Source organism: Galeopterus variegatus, unplaced genomic scaffold, assembly GCF_000696425.1.
Source record: "Galeopterus variegatus unplaced genomic scaffold, G_variegatus-3.0.2 Scaffold2291, whole genome shotgun sequence".
Lineage (NCBI taxonomy): Eukaryota > Metazoa > Chordata > Mammalia > Dermoptera > Cynocephalidae > Galeopterus > Galeopterus variegatus.
The window spans coordinates 250308-269299 of NW_007728402.1; the positions used below are offsets into that span (position 1 = coordinate 250308).

The following is an 18992-nucleotide window of genomic DNA, read 5'->3' on the forward strand; positions in this document are numbered from 1 at the left end:
TACATTCTAAGATGTTGCGGAGCAGTTGGTGGGGGAGGGGAGAAGAGAAGAGGAAAGGAAATAGGCTGGGAAATGGAGGAGGGAGTGGGGGTGTGGTTGAGGCCTGTGACACCCCCCTCACTTGTGCAGGGGAGACAAGGGGGTTTCCAGCAGTGGCTCTGTCGTTGCTGGGCTGGATGCAGATGTCAGGGGGAGGTGGCTGAAGCCCTCAGCCCCCCACTGCCCTGGCTCAGGAGCCTGGGTCACTTCCTGTGGCAGCCTGATGGTAGTCACTGGGCTTGTTATGGGTGTCAGGGGCATGTGGCTGAGGCCCCCAGCCCTACCTGCTACCTGATTTGGGAGTCCAGGGGGCTTCCAGTCCTTCTAGGTTTTATAGGTGTTCTTCAGTAATGTGAGAGCTTTACTAGGTAATATCAAACTTTATCTCTGACCTGTGGGTATTTTGTTTTTTCTTTCAGTTCTATGTTGGATTATTTGCTGTTCCCACCACTTAAACTCTGCCTGGAACGAATTTGGTGTTCTTTACTTACTTCTGAAATGGAGGAACTTCCTGTGGGGACCAGCACTTGAGCCCTGTAGTTAAGCTAAATTGCTGCTTTGCTGCTGACTCGCTAGGGAAGGCTTTTTCTGCAGCTCAGGTTTTAATTGTTGACTTCCAGGTCTTGTGAGTTCTGGTACACCTGGGTTGTGTGGAAACTCTGGTCTGGGCCTGGGTCTTTTCAGCAAACTGCACCCCATGCAGATCTGTATTCCTGACTAGTCTCCACTGAGTGGTCTTGTGCTGATTGGGGGGCAGATTAGCTGTCCATGCTGTGCCCCCATGTTCCCCCAGTGGGCCCATCTCCCCTACTGCCCCATACTCCAAACACTCCCCATGGGACAGGCCGTGTGCAAGCCCCTTGTAGTGACTCACCAGCCTCTGAGTGGCTCCTTCTTTCAGTTGCTGTGGCTCCTCGCTCCTGTGTGGGTTGACAGGAACCCTGTTAGTGGTGTTGCTGGCCTGGGGGCCACCAAGGCCCTCTTCTCCCCTGCCATCTCCAAGCAACTTCATAGAAGGACACAGCTGCGGCTTTTGCCAACTCCTGCTCCAAGCACTCACCAGCTCCAGCCTTGAAGTGGCCAGGGCTTAAAATGGTCAGAACAGTTCTTTCTTTCATCATGGCTTCTCCTGCCTTCATGCACTCCATAGGTCTGTCCTCCTCTTCCACTGAGCTCCAGCGGTCCCAGCCTGGCTGTCATTGCTTTTTTTTCTTTTTTTTTTTTTTTTTTTAATTTAGTCATTGCTTTTTTTTTTTTTTTAAAGATGACCGCTAAGAGGATCTTAACCCTTGACTTGGTGTTGTCAGCACCACGCTTTCCCAAGTGAGCTAACCGGCCATCCCTATATAAGGATCCGAACCCATGGCCTTGGTGTTATCAGCCCCACACTCTCCCAAGTGACCCACGGGCTGGCCCCTATTCATTTTGTCATTGCTTTTTAATAGTTGTAAATTGGTTGATTTGTGGGAGAGACTTATGCTGGGGACTGTCTATTCTCCATCTTGACCAGAAGCCAATAGCATCATTTTAATTAAATTTGTATTATTATGTAATAAATACTAGCTTGTACAAAATCTGGAAAATATAAAAATATAGAAATCATCATTAAAATATATAAAAATATATATTAAAAAATATAGGGCTGGCCCGTGGCTCACTTGGGAGAGTATGGTGCTGATAACAACAAGGCCACAGGTTTGGATCCCTATATAGGGATGGCCGGTTAGCTCACTTGGGAGAGCGTGGTGCTGACAACACCAAATTAAGGGTTAAGATCCCCTTACCAGTCATCTTTAAATATATATATATATAGAAATCATCATTAGACCCATCACCCCAAAACAACTGTTTTTAATAGTTAATGTATGTCCTTCTAGTAAACACAGACATGTTGTAAAAAGAAAAAAACCTAATAAGAGATACATAAAGTAGAAGTGAAAGCCCCCTTTTACCCTACCCCAATTCCATTCCCTTCCAAGAGAAAAACACTGCTCACGGTTTTATATATTCATGCCTTTTCCCCATGTATTTACACATAGCATATGTATGCAATTATTAATAGGGGCTACATAAACTGGATCAATTTATAACATTCTTTTTTTCTTTTTTTTTTTTTTTCCTTTTTGTCTTTTTTCGTGACCGGCAACGGATCGCAACCCTCAGTGTCACACCTGTACCGGACCGGGACCGGCAACGGAATCACAACCCTCGGTGTTGCGCCCGCACCTTGCTCAGCCAGTGAGTGGCTGGTCTGTATGTGGGATCCGAACCCTCAGCGGGAGCGCCACCGCGCTCCCAAGCAGTGCACTGTAGCAGTGCGCCACTGGGCCAGCCCCAATTTATAACATTCTATAATGTGCTTTTTGCACATAATAGGGTGTTGAAAATCTCTTCATATCAATATATATATGATTTTCTTTTTGACATCTTTATAGAGTACTGTAACAGAGGGGAAACCATTTATTTAACTACTTCAAGCAATAGACATTTAGATTGTTTCCAATTTTTTTTTCTATTATACACAATATTACAATGAAAATCTTAGTGCACATATTTTTGGGCAAAAGTATGAGTAATTTTGTATGATGGATTCCTAGAAGTGGGCTTGCTGGGTTAAAGGGCATTGTGCATTTTTTGGTAGCTATCACCAAATTTCTCTTTTAGAGAGTAGGGCAATTAATATTCTCAAAAAGAATTTATAAGAACATTTGTTTTCCTCAGGTTCTCATTAATACTAAATAATGGCAAAATTTAACATATTATCAAATGATGGGCAAAAACTGTTCTCATTTTAGTTTGCATTTTTCTGTTCTGAGTCTAATCAGCTTTCATAAATTTACTGATCATTTGTATTTCTTTGGTGAATTGCCTATTTTTTATCCTTTTCCAATTTTCTATTGGATTGTTAGAACTTTTCTTATTGTTTTCTTAGGAACACTTTCTATAGTATGGACAGAAATGCTTTGTTTTGTATGTTGAAAGTGTTTTCTTCCAGTCTTTTAAGACTTGTTTATGCTATCTTTTTTTTTTTTTGCCTTTTTTATTTTACTTTTTTTAAATTTTATTTTATCAATATACAATGTAGTTGATTTTCATGTCGCTTTACCGATTTTTCCCTCCCCCTTCCCTCTCTCCCCTCCCACCCATCAACATCATATCTGTTCACTTGTCTTAACAAGTTCAAGGAATTTTAATTTTTTTGTCTTCTTCCCTGCCCGCCCCCCCCCCCCGTTGTTTGTGTATTTATTTTGTTTATGCTATCTTTTGTTGTAAAGTTTTCATTTTCAGGAATTTCAAGTCTATTTTTTTTCCTTGTGTATTCTAGGATTTATGTCTTGATTAGAAACTTCTTCCCTAGTCCAAAATTATAAAATACTCTGCTACGTCTTGCTTTTTATGTTTATACATTTATGCGCCAAAATTTATTTATATACAGCATGGCATAAGAAATTTTTTCTGAGTGAGTAGTCCGGTTCCAATGTCATTTCTTCTTTTCTCCAAACATTTGAATTGCCATCTTTATCGATAATTTATCTTTATCTGCCATCTTAAACTATGTTTGCATAGAGATATTTACAGCTCTATGTGTAGCCATACAAAATCTGTTTCTGGACTATTCAAATCCACTGATTATTAGTTTAATGTTGAGCTAATACCACACTTTTATTTACTGAAGCTTTAAAATATGGTTCAATAATGACTAATTCAGTTGCTATAAGCCCCTCCCATGCCCACCGGCACCTAGACTGTGGTCTCTAAATACTACTTGCTATTAAAATGAACCAGGGGTCTTCGTTGAAATGGCTGATTCCTGGTCCTGGGCAGAAGGCATAAAATGAGTCTGAACATTTGTCATACCAGAAAATAAGGAAACTATCAAAGAATATTAGGGACATACCAAAAAGACTTAGAAGCAAACCTGAAAAGGCCAAAGCTGGAATGATATGAGAATCAAAATGAATAATACTGGTGTAAAATAACATTAAATATTTTAAAAATTGTAAGTTCAAAATAATACTGAGAAAAATTCATTGTTTAGTGAAAGGAGCCACTCACACTTCTATGATTTGCAGACCCATATATTCGGGCTATGGGAAGACTGTAGAATAGAATGATCTCTCAGGTTTAAAGCATATAAAGCATATACTTCCATCCTTTCAAGCTTTGTCTCCTAAATGACTTCATAACTGAGTCTTTAGTAAGACATTTTCACCTTTCAATTAGGCCAGATGCTTCTGAGTAATGAGGTAGGTGGTACGACCAAATAATTCCAAAGCCATGACCCACTGCTGCACTTCCTTTACTGTGAGATGAGTGTCTTGATCAGACACAATGCCATGGGTGATGCTATTACCTCAATATGGAATTCTGTAAGTTCAAAGATGATACTGTTGCCAAAAGCATTGCAAACAGCAAAGGTGAAATCACATCCAGAATATATATCTATTCCAGTAAGGACACATTTCTGCCCCTTGCATGGTGGAAAAGATCCAATGTAACCAACCTGCATCGGGTGGCTGGTTGATCCTGTGTCCAAGATCCCCAAGCCACACCCAGTTTCAGTGATTCAGTATGAGGATTCACAGGACTCAGCATATATCTGCACTCACAGGTATGATTTGTTATAGCAAAGGACACAAGGCAAAATCTACCAAGGAAAAATATGTATGGGGCAAAGTCTGAGGAAAACGCTCAAACTTCTAAGGGCTCTCTCCAGGTAACAGATTAAGGATGTGCTTAATCCTTCCAGCAACAAGTTGTAGCAACACTTGTGAAATGTTACCTATTAGAGAAGCTTGTTAGAGACTCAGTACCCGGAGTTTTTGTTAGGGGTTGGTCACGTAGGCAGTCTCTGTCTGGCACATACCAAAATTCCAGACTCCCTGAAGGAAAGCAGGAATTTGGCATAAATCATATTTGTTTGTACAGTTTGGTTATCGTAAGTGTTGGGAAAATGGAACAGTTTGGTCAGGCTCCCCTCGCCTTAGAGTCAGTTCAGGGTGGTTCGTAACACTGTGTGTGTGGATGGAGTAAGTGCACCTGCAAATCTGTGCTGCTTTGACTGGTGTTTTACTGCCTCAGGCACCCGCCATGCCCGGCCATGTTTTTCCAGACCTGCAGCTTCCAAAGACCATGTGGCCAGTTGCCTAGCTTATAGACCTGTGTGAAGGGGTCTGGTGACCCAGCCTGGCGTATGAAGGGTTTGTGACCCAGTCTGTGAACGGGCTTGAGGGGTCTGGGAGCTCCAGACCCAGCCCTAGCTTGAAAATTGGCCCAGTCGGTGCAGGATTACCAGCAGGTAAAAGAGCCGCAACAACTATCGTGGTCGCCTAGCTTTACAATTGGCATCAGGAACATGATTAAGAGCTAGACAATTGGCGCTGTGAGCAGGATTTGAGACATTAGCCTGGCAGTAGCCCTTGTTGAAGCCAGGCAATAAGCCATTCTTATCAGTTCTGGGAATGGTGGGAACCCTCCTGAAATCCAAGTTCTCAGATGCCAGCCAAGAGATAACCTTGTAAGCATGCCTTTCTAAGCATAGAAGTCAGGCCTGCTATGTTAGCTCTTTTCTACACAGTCTCCCTCGGGAATAGTGACAAGTCAGAGGCTCCATGTTGGTCTCTTTCATTGGACGTTTAGTGGTAGCAGTAGCTACCACTTGGTAAGTGGAGGCCCATGTTGTTGGGTCCAAGCACAAAACAGCATAAAGAGTTGAATTTGGTGCCAGAAGCCATCAATTGACAACTGACAAAGCTACTCCAATCCACTTCTTCATATACATATGTTTGGGAACAACACTCCAGGATTCCTGTGGACCTCTCCTTGTAGAGGAACCTTAGAAGAGGAAGGTTAGTGGGACAAAATAAAGGAGTTTCTTCAGCAACTACTTGTCTCAAGGCCACAACTGATACACGTCATCTTCTTCCTCTACCATCCAATCCAAATTCCCCTCACCATGATGTAGTATCTCTGCTCATTTCAGTGGCTTGTCTGGTCGGGTGAGACAGACCCTCATCCCTGATGATGCCTACCTCCTAATCCCCAGAACCTATGACTGTGTTACCTTACATGACTAGAGGGACTTTGCACAATCCTCCTGCAAATATGTGACTAAATTAAGGATGGTGAGGTGGGGAGATCACCCTGGATTACCCAGGTGGGTCCAGTGTTATCACAAGGGAAAGAGGGAGGCAGGAGAGTCAGAGAAGCTATGACAATGGAAGCAGAAGAGTGATATCATTATTGGAACAGGGCTATAAGCCAAGGGATGCTGGTAGCCTCTAGAAGTTGGAAAAGGCAAGGAACCAATTCTCTCCTAGAGCTTCCAAAAGGAACACAACCCTGCTGATGTCTTGATTTTAGCCCATATGACCCATTTCTGAACTTCTGACCTCTAGAATTACAAGATAACAATCTTGTGTCATTTTAAGCCACTGAGTTTGTAGCAAATTGTTATATCAGCAATAGGAAACTAATAGAATATGCTATTTTCAGACAAAGGGCATTGCACTTCCCTCTTTATGAAACTGAATAAGGGAGTCCCACAAGGCACTCAAGTGATCCACATACTGTTTCCTGCTCCACTGCACAACATCATCTTTGCCCTCTCCTGACAAAATGCAATTACCCTTACCAGGATGAAGACTCCTCTTCTTGCCTGCTGGTTCCTTGCCATAAAATGCCAAAGTGCCCACTGCAGGCATAGCTCATAATTAACAGGATGATTGCTGTGTCTTCTGGCAGAAGTGTTCCCCTTTGGAGATCAGGATCTCTCTCTCTCTCTTTTTTTTTTTTTCCAATTTTATTTATATTTTTTGTGGGGTACAGAGTGTTGTTTCAATACATGCATATACTGCATAATGATTCACTTAGGGTAGACAGCATAGTTTTGTCCCCATTAATTCACCCCTCATCCTCTCCTCCATTCCCACCCCTCCCAGCCTGTGGTAACCATTACTCTACTCTCTACTTTTTTTTTTTTTTAAATACACAAAGATTATCATCCTTATTGCAAAAAGATCTCTTAAAAATGAATCAGAAAAATCTAAGCAGAAATTTGGTGAAGGACGTAAGCAGATAAGTCACACACCCCAAAGAAACACAGGTGGTAATAAGTACATTCTAAGATCTGGTTGCAGGCCGGGGCAGGGCTGTCTGCTCCAGCTCTGTTCCTGGCCTGGATGTGGGGTGGGGGCAGGGCTAAGACCCATGGCCCCCAGGCGGGGATGGAAGTCTGGAGATCAGGATCTCTTAACATCAGAGTCCAGAATTATAGAGATGGAGAAGGACAAATTCCTCAAGTAAATCACTGGGAATGATGGTAAGTGACACCACTCCTGTTTCCACTCTTTACAGACTATGTACAGGTCTTCAATTTAAAGTAAACCTTGCATCCTGGAGGATGGTGTTCATATTTATTCTCTACCTCTATGTATACTTGTCCCCAATAGTCATCCTTTCAGACCCCTGATCAGATAGCCAAGACATTCATCACTGCTCAGGAGCACACATACTCTAACCTTGTGCCATTTCTCTTTCCACACAAGTTGAATGACCAAGGTGTCAAAGAAAAACCAGAGCTGGACAGTAGTTAAAGTGGTAAAAACAGATTTTACTAAGGAACTATTGCAATAGGGGGAAAGAGACCTGAGTGTAGAACTGGGCTTAATTCCAAATTCAAAAAAGAAAAGTGGGAATTTATAGTTAAGAAGCAGTGTGGGGGTCAGTGAATGGAAAATTACTGAGAGGAAACATCAGAGATAGGGAAATTGTGGCTAAACTGACCTAACAGAATTCTTGCTGAAGGCAGGCCAGAATGATCAGATATCATCCGGGGAATGATAGGTGATGAGGGAGGATAAAGGGGGGAGGAATTTGATCAGATATGGAGAGTGATCAGATAGCAAAGGTGGGGGATTCTGGCTAAACTGACTTAGCAGGATTCTCTAAAAATGGGATCTAAGATATACCCAAGGATGGGACCTAGTCACACAGAGAGGAACAGGGCTTTGGCAGCAGGGTCTCTTGCACCACCATCTGGACCTGCTACAGAGCCCTTTCCTTTTTTTAGAAACCTGGTGTACAGGTCAGAGCAGTATTATCTGATGTGGACTAAGTTGCTTTCAGAACCCAAAGAGACCTACTAGGATTTGTTCTTTCTTCTTCATGATAGGATGTGTAAGATGAAACAATTTATTCTTTTCTTCAGATGGAATATCCAAGCATGCGCCTGATCATTTGACCCCTAAAAAAAATTTTCACTCTTGCAGCAGGTTCCTGAATCTCATAGGATTTATTTCACACCTCTGAAGTGCATGTGTCTTTACAAAGGTTCCATCATAATGGCCACCTCTTGTTCATTCCACCTGATTAGTATGATGCCACTTATCAACAGGATGTTAAGAGAGTCCAGACCTCTTTGTTTTTTGTTTTTGTTTTTTTTTTTAAAGATGACCGGTAAGGGGATCTTAACCCTTGACTAGGTGTTGTCAGCACCACGCTCAGCCAGTGAGCGAACCGGCCATCCCTATATGGGATCCGAACCCGTGGCCTTGGTGTTATCAGCACCGCACTCTCCCGAGTGAGCCACGGGCCGGCCTGACCTCTTTGGACAATAGTATGACAGAGGACAGGAGAGTACATAGCCCTAGGGTAAAACTTAATTTTTGCTGTTGTCCATTCCAGGTGAATGCAAACTGTTTCTGATCCATCTTATTTTTTGTTTGTTTGTTTTCTGATAGGGATAAGAAAGAACGTATTCACCAAATCAAAGGCCATATGCATCTAGGAAAATGTTCATCTATTCTAGCAAAGATTCCATATCCAGGACAAGGCTACAATTGTTGCTATTGGTACTGAAGTTGGTTGAGTTCAGTAGCCTGCTGTCATTCTCCAAAATCTGTCTAGTGTTTTCAGGGGCAAGACTGGTGAATTAAATGAAGATATGATAAGGATTAGCACCCTGAATCCTAAAATTTCTAAGAATAGCCCTAATTTCCACCCTCTACCCCAGGATATAATATTCATTGTCTTGGCTGCCTGGTTGGCTCAGTTGGTTAAAGCATAGTTTTATAACACTAAATTTAAAGGGTTCAGATCCCTGTACTGGCCAGCCACCTAAATGAAACAAAACAAAAACTTTATTGTCTTGGCCATTCAGAACCTACTACTTGGCCTTCCTCACTATGTAGCTTTTATCCCACAAGCCAATGAGCCATTATGCGAGTTGTGCCAACTTCCAGATATGTCTATTTTGAACATACATTTGAGGAGTGGGGAAATGACCACTGGGTTAGTCTGTAGATTCAGTGGACCCACTGTGAGCTGGACCTAAGCAAGGGTTTCTTTTATTACCTGGTCTCTGTATAGCCCCATTCTAACAGTGGAACCATGATGGCAGTTCAGGTCTCTGAATATCAATGTCAGCTTGGACCCAGTATCCAATGATCCTTGAAATATTTGGTTATACTCCTGTCCCCAGTGCATAGTTACCCAAGTAAATGGCTGCATATCTCTTTGGGAAAGGACAGAAGAAAACATTACTTACTGTGTACATATTTTGAGGTGTTGCAGGGTCCTTCTTCCTGGGGGCCCTACCTTTTCTCAAGTCAGTAGTCTCTGGGTATAAAAACTGGTTGAATTTCAAACATCAGGCAAGGGGATTACGACTTTTTATTGGGATGACTTCCTTTAACCTTCTGATCATAAATCCTCAATTTCTTTTCCTTTTTCTTTTCTTTCTTTCTTTTTTTTTTTGGTAGCTGGCCAGTATGGAAATCCAAACCCATGACCTTGGATTGAGCTAACCAGCCAGGCCTCTCAATTTCTTTTTATGATACAGATTGCATATACCAGTTTGGCTGCCCATCTGTGCTACCACAGGGACACTATGTTAGTCAGGGTTCTCCAGAGAAGCAAAACCAATAGGATGTCTATACATAGAGAGAGAGATTTATTATTAGAAATTGGCTCAAATGATTATGGAGGCTGGCAAATCCAAAATCTGCTGGGTGGGCTGGCAGGCTGGAGACTCAGGAGAGCCGATGCTGCAGGAGGAGTCTGAAGGCCATCTGCTATAGAACCAGGAAGAGCCAAAGTTGGAAGTGAAGTCCAAAGGCAGTCTGCTGAAGAACTCCCTTTTGCTCAGGGAGGCCACTTGTTTTGTTCTATTCAGGCCTTCAACTGAAGGGTTGCGATCCGTTGCCGGACACGGAAAAAAGACAAAAGACAAAAAAAAAAAAAAAAATAAAAAAAAAATAAATGCTTTACTAAAAGTCCACTGATTTAAATGTTAGTCTCATTCAAAGACACCATCAAAGAAGCACCCAAAATGATGTTTGACCAAATATCTGACACCTCACTGCCCAGCCATGTTGACACATAAAATTAGCCATCACATGAGCCTGGATGACATTATGCTAAGTGAAATAAGCCAGGTACAGAAAGACAAATAATGCATGTTCTCATTTATAAGTGAAATCTAAAATAATCAAACCCATAGAAGCAGAGAGCAGAATGGCGATTACTAGAGACTGGGGGTGGGGGGAATGGGAGATGTTGGCCAAAGGGTACAATGTTTCAGTTAGACAGGAGGAATAAAATATAAGTTTTTAAGGCTGGCCAGTTAGCTCACTTGGTTAGAGCATAGTGTTGATAACACCAAGTTCAAGGGTTCAGATTCCTGAACCAACTATCCACAAAAAAAAATTAATAATAAGTATTTGAGGCGATGGGTATTTGAGGTGATGGAATGATCATTCCACATTGTGTGTGTGTGTGTATGATAGCATCACATTTTATCCCAGAAATTTATACAATTATAATTTGTTAATATTCAATTTTAAAAATTAGCCATCACAGTTACCATGTTCTAAAACAATCTCTATAATTCTCTGCAGATCAGGTGCCCCTAAATAACTCTCTGACCTTGACATGTGTTACGATAATTGTGTCCATATGGTTTCTAATGATTAAATGTTGCCACCTAGTCTGTATTGTTTTAGAGTCCTATCATTGCCATTCCTATTAGGAAGCCTAGTTCTGTAATGACTTCTCCTACCATCGGCCCTGGCCCACAGAGGAGAACAACAACTGACCTTCTTAGTGAGTGACACAAAAGGCCTTCTTACCAGGACATTTCTTACTGCCTTGGTAAATGATGTATCCTCTGGGCCTTTCTGTGGAACATAATCATCTGGAGAATTTCCTACATTATATAGTATATCCATTTCAGCATGCTCACTTCTGAGATTTTTAATCCTTTTTTCTACTATATGTCATGGAAATTCTACCATTCAAACTTCATTTAGTGTGGACATCACTTTTTCCATGTTCTAGAAGTCATCCTGGGAGAAAGTTGGCATTATTTCCTGGGGTTCTTGCCAGAGTATTAAATCCAATAAACTGTGAGAGAGCTCCCAAATTAATAAAATTTCCCCTATTCTATATTCTGTCCTGCTCACGAAGCACCTTCAGAAACCAAAAGCATGCACAATCCCCCAGCACATATTAGCAGACTTGTAGCTCCTTTGAGGATACAGTCTCTTTCCTCTCTTGTCAGACCTAGCACATTCTTGACTGAGTTCTGTTGTGACTTAACCCTAGTTTTAGGCCTAGTGGCCAGGAGAGGAGGTAGATGTTGTCTTGTGGGAAAAAGATCACTACATCATAGACAAGCAAGGGAAAATGCTAGTTCTTATAGGGAGGAGTCAACGTCTTCAGGATCAAAGGGTTCAGGGGAATTTGTGACTCAAGATTTCTAGGTCATCAACCTAGAAATCATTCCATGTGTCAGGTTTCCATCCTTTCTCCATCAGGGCCCTGACCTTGGCCTGGAAGACTTGGCCATGTAGGGAGTTTAACTGTCTCTGGAGCTCAGCTACTCTGACAATTAAGTCATGGCCTGATCCTTGGCTTTCAGATCTGCCCACTTTGTAAGTTAGGCAGACTTTCTGGATTTCACAGTTAGTTTCCATCTGGCAATTAATGCTGTCAGCTTTATCTTTTTCTTGTGCTTAGTGATAGCCACCCAATACCATTATCCTTAGAGTTACTATATTTACCCCTTATAGCTAGCCCATATTCCTTGAACACTTTATATATCGCACCCGCTAATGCATTTCCTTGCACCATATATCACACAATTCACTACTGGAGAAAGTTTTAACAACCTGTGATTGGATCCTCATCACACTGGTAAGAAGTGATTCAGTTCCAAAACCTCCCTTTTTTTTTTTTCCTTTTTGTCTTTTTTTGTGTCCGGCAACAGATCGCAACCCTCAGTGTCACGCCCGCACCGGACCGGGACCGGCAACGGGATCGCAACCCTCGGCGCTGCGCCCGCACCTCGCTCAGCCAGTGAGCGGAACCGGTCTGTATGTGGGATCCGAACCCTCGGCGGGAGTGCCTCAGCGCTCCCAAGCGGCGCACTGCAGCAGTGCGCCACTGGACCGGCCCTCCAAAACCTCACTTTAACTGCTCTTTTATTGGAACCCTCTTGGTAACAATTGCCACAGGATGGATTTCCCAGAAAGCAGAAGAGTTAGGCTGAGATGACTAGGACTTTATTCCTTTTCATTGATAGGTTGTTAAATATGGGCCTCCCAGAAGGGGTGTGGCCTTGGGTGCACAGGCTCTCTGCCGCTGAGGAATCCCTGAAGGCACTGACAGATGAATGTTGCCTGCCGACAGCACTTCCAGAAGCTGGGGCAACTCCTTCATAGAAGGGGGATCAGACCGCAGTATCTCAGTGTCCACCTTAGAAGCTTGTAAGTTAAAAGAGACTTAAGGGATAGATCGATAGATCATATATGTATATTGTGTTCATTATATTGACTCAACTACAAAAGAGAATTGTGTGACAATCAGGAAAACTGAAATACTAAACAATGATATTAAAATATAAAATATTATCTTTAGGTGTGATATGGTATTATAGTCATGTTTTTTAAAAGAGCTCTTGTCTTTTAGAAATATATACTAAAATTTTTACAGATGAAATGGTATGCTAACTGAGATTTGCTTCAAAATAATAGATTGCGAGAGGGTTGGACTATACATGAGATAAGAGTGATTGAGATGTCATTATGTGTGGATGACAAAATAATGGCCCCCCATAGATGTCCAAGTCCTAATTGCCACAACTTGTGAAAATATTACATTACATAGCAAAAGGGACTTTGCAGGTATGATCTGGTTAAGGATCTTGAGATGGGGAGATTATCCTTGGTTACCTAGGTGGGCCTAATATAATCACAAGGGCCTTTGTAAGAGGGAGGCAAGATGGTCAAAATTAAAAAAAAAAAAAAAAGACCATGTGACAGAAAAGGAGTGACAAAGAAAGCAGAAGGAAGCAAGGTCAGAGAGAATATGCCACACTGCTGGCTTTGAAGATGGAGAAAGGAGTGACCAGCTAAGGAATTCAGGGAGCCTCTAGAAGCCAGAAAAGGCAAGGAACAAATTCTTTCTTGAAATCCACAGAAGGAATGCATCCTTCCTGACACCTTGATTTTAGACATCTGATCTCCAGAACTATAAGAGAATAAATTTGTATTAAGCCACTAAATTTATGGCGATTTGTTATAGCAGCAATAGGAAACATACTGTAGACATATGGGGTTTTATTGTGCATTTTTCTACTTTTGTGAATTTTTCTATAATAATTTTTAAAAATAAAAAGAAAATGAATATTGGAAAAGTAAGTGCAATATGGGTTGATTTATAGTTGGACAAGTCCTCCTTTGATTTTTTTAAAAATTATTTTTTGTTTTTCTAACACATTTTAACTTTCAAATACATTTTCTTTTTTTTTTTCCTTTTTGTCTTTTTTCATGTCCGGCAACGGATTGCAACCCTCAGTGTCACGCCCGTACCGGACCGGGACCGGCAACAGGATTGCAACCCTCAGTGTCGCGTCCGCACCTCACTCAGCCAGTGAGCGGGAACCGGTCTGTATGTGGGATCCAAACCCTCGGCGGGAGCGCCACCACACTCCCATGCGGCGCACTGTAGCAGTGCGCCACCGGGCCGGCCCTCAAATACATTTTCAATCAGCTTGTCAATATTCTGTATAAAATAATCATTTAAGTATTTTATTGGAATTTTATTGAATATGCAGATTAATTTGGGAAAAATCATATCAAAAGTAAGTGTAACAGGATGTTCCTGCTAGTCTGAGCTGATTCTTGTATATGTCTAGTGGGTAGATTCTGGCTATAGTCCCTTCTAAGCTGCAGGAGTTAAAGGGAGGTCTGTGGTTTTCCAGCTGCCCCAAATATGACAAAGTCGGCAAGTTCTATTCAAAGAGGGGAAAAAATGACTACTTGGCCTCGCTTTCAAGATATATTCTTCCATGCAGCTTTACTACCACAATATAAATATTTTAAGTCCTGTTTGCTTCCTTTTGCTTGTTCTCAAATGTCTCTAATTAGCATTTCTGATTATATTCTCTGAAATCACTAATGTACTGTGGATAGCTGACTAAATGATGGAGCTCAGTGGAGCAGAATACAAGCCGAATTCATCCTGAGCATTTTGAAGCATGCCCTGGAGACTAACAAAATAAAACAAAATTTTAAAAGTGTGGGGGGGGGAGTGGAGGCCAGTGGAGGAAGTGGCAAAATTTAGGTATTAATGTTTTTTTTGGTTTTTTTAAAAAGATGACCGGTAAGGGGATCTTAACCCTTGACTTGGTGTTGTCAGCACCACGCTCACCCAGTGAGCTAACCGGCCATCTCTATATGGGATCCGAACCCGTGGCCTTGGTGTTATCAGCACCCCACTCTCCCGAGTGAGCCACGGGCAGGCCCTAGGTATTAATGTTGATGTGACCTCACTGCCTAGACTTGTGAAGCTGGGCGATGTTTAAATTTTATAAGTAATAAGTAGTTTACTAAGCAAAAATATAGTAGGATACATCCTTTGTACTATAACTACTAAATTGCTTTGGCACAGCAAAAAACTCTGACAATTTACTTCAGATTTAATTAAATTAAGAAATTGAGTTTCATGTACAAAGTAAATCTCTAAATTCTATTGCTAAAATATTTTCATATAGTCTATCTTTATTTTGTAAATTTTCTGACATGAGAGAATTTAAAAACAAGTCTTTTAATAGTAGCTTGAATAAAAAGTATTATTATAGAATTTAAAAATAAAATTCTAATTAGATGAAGTCTTCAAATGAAAGAATGAATTAAAAAGTGTTATAATTAAGTTCGATCGGTAGCGGGAGCGGCTGCTTCCCCTTCCCTCACGTGCTCTTCGCCCGCGGCCTGCGCACACGCCCATCTTGGGCCCGCGCCCCGGGCCTGCCTGGGGGCGCCCGGCGGCTTCGAATTCACCCACGTGTGCGGCGAGGGCGCCGTCGAGGTCCCCGCGCGGCCCTGCACACGGGCGCTCGAGAAAAAGGGCTGTCAGGTGGCTGCGGCCCTGACCTGGGAGCGTGCGAGGCACCGGATGCTGAAGCCGGGCTGTTTTAAAAAGGATTATCTGGTAATCGTGAGTTGTTTTGTTTTCCAGCAACGAAGGTTTTGGGAACAGTAAAATGGTTCAATGTAAGAAACGGATATGGTTTCATCAACAGGAATGACACCAAGGAAGATGTGTTTGGACACCAGACTGCAATAAAGAAGAAGAACCCCAGGAAGGACCTTCGCAGTGTAGGAGATGGAGAGACAGTGGAGTTTGATGTTGTTGAAGGAGAAAAGGGTGCGGGGGCAGCACATGTTACAGGCCCTGGTGCAGTTCCGGTTCAAGGCAGGAAATACGCAGCAGACCGTAACCATTATAGACGCTGTCCACGTCGTAGGGGTTCTCCACGCAATTACCAGCAGAATTACCAGAACAGTGAGAGTGGGGACAAGAATGAGGGATCGAGAGCGCTCCCGGAGGCCAGGCCCAACAACGCCGGCCCTACCGCAGGCGAAGGTTCCCACCTTGCTACATGCGGAGACCCTATGGGCGTCGGCCACAGTATTCCAACCCACCTGTGCGGGGAGAAGTCATGGAGGGTGCTGACAACCAGGGTGCAGGAGAACCAGGTAGACCAGTGAGACAGAATATGTATCGAGGTTATAGACCACGATTCCGCAGGGGACCTCCTCGCCAAAGACAGCCTAGAGAGGACGGCAATGAAGGGGATAAGGAAAATCAAGGAGATGAGACCCAAGGTCAGCAGCCACCTCAACGTCGGTACCGCCGCAACTTCAATTACCGACGCAGACGCCCAGAAAACCCTAAACCACAAGATGGCAAAGAGACAAAAGCAGCCGATCCACCAGCTGAGAATTCGTCCGCTCCTGAGGCTGAGCAGGGCTGGGCTGAGTAAATGCCGGCTTAACATCTCTACCATCATCCGGTTTAGTCATCCAACAAGAAGAAATGAATATGAAATTCCAGCAATAAGAAATGAACAAAAGATTGGAGCTGAAGACCTTAAGTGCTTGCTTTTTGCCTGTTGACCAGATAACTAGAACTATCTGCATTATCTATGCAGCATGGGGTTTTTATTATTTTTACCTAAAAACGTCTCTTTTTGGTAATGACAAACGTGTTTTTTAAAAAAGCCTGGTTTTTCTCAATATACCTTTAAAGGTTTTTAAATTGTTTCATATCTGGTCAAGTTGAGATTTTTAAGAACTTCATTTTTAATTTGTAATAAAAGTTTACAACTTGGTTTTTTCAAAAAAGTCTACAAACTGCAAGCACCTGTTAATAAAGGTCTTAAATAATTGTAAAAAAAAAAAAAAAAAAGTGTTATAATTAGCCAAGAGCTGCTAAATTTTGTTTCTTCTACTTAGCGCTAATTAGCCTAAAGTTGTTTGTTTTCTCTGGCATTGGAAAAGTGAATGATTACTTGTGCAATTATAGATAATGAAACAAGTAGTAGAGGTGTTGGTGTACATGCATGCGTGTGTGTTTCTTTGAGGGTCTGTCTGAAATCCCCTTTAAAGCCAAGTCAATACGATCTCCGATGGTAGCTACTGCCACTGTGGTCAACTGACATACCACTGGAAAGAGCTGTTGAAATAGAGTTTTGAATACTGCCCATCCCAGCTGCTGAAAGCCCAAGAGTGGCCCCTGGAGGGTTCCAGAGTGCAGATTAAGGTGCCTGGAGTTAAAACCTCTGATTTGCCTTCTCTTTCCAGGGAGGAAGGTTTCTAGCTGCTGGAGAATTTATTTACTGGGCAAGGAAGGAGAAGGGGCACTGGAGCAAACAGGTCCAGCAAAAACACCAGAAAGCCTAGAATCATCTTAGGTTTGACCACTCCTCCTACCTAAACAGAGCTAGGGTCCGTCTTGAGAGTAAGGTGGGAGAGGTCCACAGTTGTGGACAAGAGGCAATGAAGAATATAAGTCTGAGTCTTTGTGAGGCAGCCTCAGGGGCGATGAGAAGAACTAGGTCCAGAAGTGAAGATTCACCTTGCAGGACAAGAGAAGCATGCCTGGACCATTTTTGCCACTGTTTTCTTTGATGTTTTCCTCTGAAACCACCCTTCAGAAAAGAGCATTCAATCACAAATCGGAAGACCTGGATCTAGTCCCACTTCCGTCAATCAACAATGCTAGCTGATATGGTGGAAGATAATTAGATCCCCAGAAAGGTGCAAGTGGGTCATACCCAACAGGTTGGTTAAAATATCTTTGTTCTAAAAATCATATACCGAATCATTGGTTTTCCAAAATTGATAAGTCTGGTGCATGAGGATGTTGTTCTGCAAGATTTAAAATCTTCAGGCACTTTTTCAATTTTCAGCATTTGGGGGTTGTTTTCTTCTATATAAATAGAATATTATAAGCCCCATACTATTTAATTCATCCTTGTCTAGAAAATATATTTGAGGCACTAGCTTCAGGCATTGGTTGACAATTGTTAATGAAGAACCTTGAAAGAATGGGTGACTATTCAATGGTTACTTTAAGAACACTAGCTCCAAACTAGTCATTAAAATTTGTTCCCCACAATTCTTGGTACTCCAAATAAGCCTATGCTTTCCCTAGGTTCCCTGCCTCTTCTAGCAAGGGTCAGGAGAATTCCAAAGAATCCTGTGAATTTGGAACAAGAGTGTCCTTCCCCAGCTTCCACACATTCAACTGTATCAAAGTGGGACCCTAGAGTTCAGTGTGTTTCTGGTGAGATCCCCACCTCTCCCTACCCCCCTCATACACACACACCCCACTATCTGCCTTTCCACCATTAAGACCAATCTCATTATTCCTGTAGCCTCGATATATCAATCCCCAAAGAAGACTAGTGTCAAAGGACAAAATTACAACAAATTTATTTATTTATTTATTTGTAAAAGATGACCGGTAAGGGGATCTTAACCCTTGACTTGGTGTTGTCAGCACCACACTCTCCCAAGTGAGCCACGGGACGGCCCCAAATTACAACAAATTTATTTATTTATTTATTTGTAAAAGATGGCCGGTAAGGGGATCTTAACCCTTGACTTGGTGTTGTCAGCACCACACTCTCCCAAGTGAGCCACGGGACGGCCCCAAATTACAACAAATTTAAAGATGTCAATTGGCTTTATTGAAATTCTAAAATTGGGCAATACTTCATTCCATAAAATAGAATGTGCTCTGATGAGCTGAGCAAAAGAGGTTGACTTTACAGACAGAAAAAAAAAAAAGGTCTGAAGAAAACAGAAACAAAGAACAAAAAGCAGATTGGTCATTTCAAAGTTACTTTCCTTGTAAGGAGGGGACAGGGAGACAGAATAGATAAATAACTGATTGTTTAACATCAGATTACTTCTTTTGTGTAAGGATGAAAGCAGAGGGAACTTCATTATCATGCCTATCAAAGATTGAAGCTGGCCTGTTTGGGAAATTGGCTGTCTCTCAACTCAGTTTAGGTTCAGGTTGGTGATGTGGAACTCTAGCAGGGGTGACTTAATTTTGATTTTTTTTTTTTTTTTTTTTTTTTTTTTTTTTTTTTTTCCGTG

At 42.0% G+C, this 18992-nt stretch overlaps 1 pseudogene across 1 annotated transcript; it reads left to right on the plus strand.

Moving 5' to 3' along the window:
- The first annotated feature begins 5651 nt into the window (after nucleotides 1-5651).
- LOC103597368 lies at nucleotides 5652-16440 on the plus strand (annotated as a pseudogene). Its single transcript, XR_551105.1, has 3 exons — nucleotides 5652-5701; nucleotides 15266-15408; nucleotides 15523-16440. The product of XR_551105.1 is annotated as a nuclease-sensitive element-binding protein 1 pseudogene (transcript).
- The last annotated feature ends 2552 nt before the right edge of the window (nucleotides 16441-18992 follow it).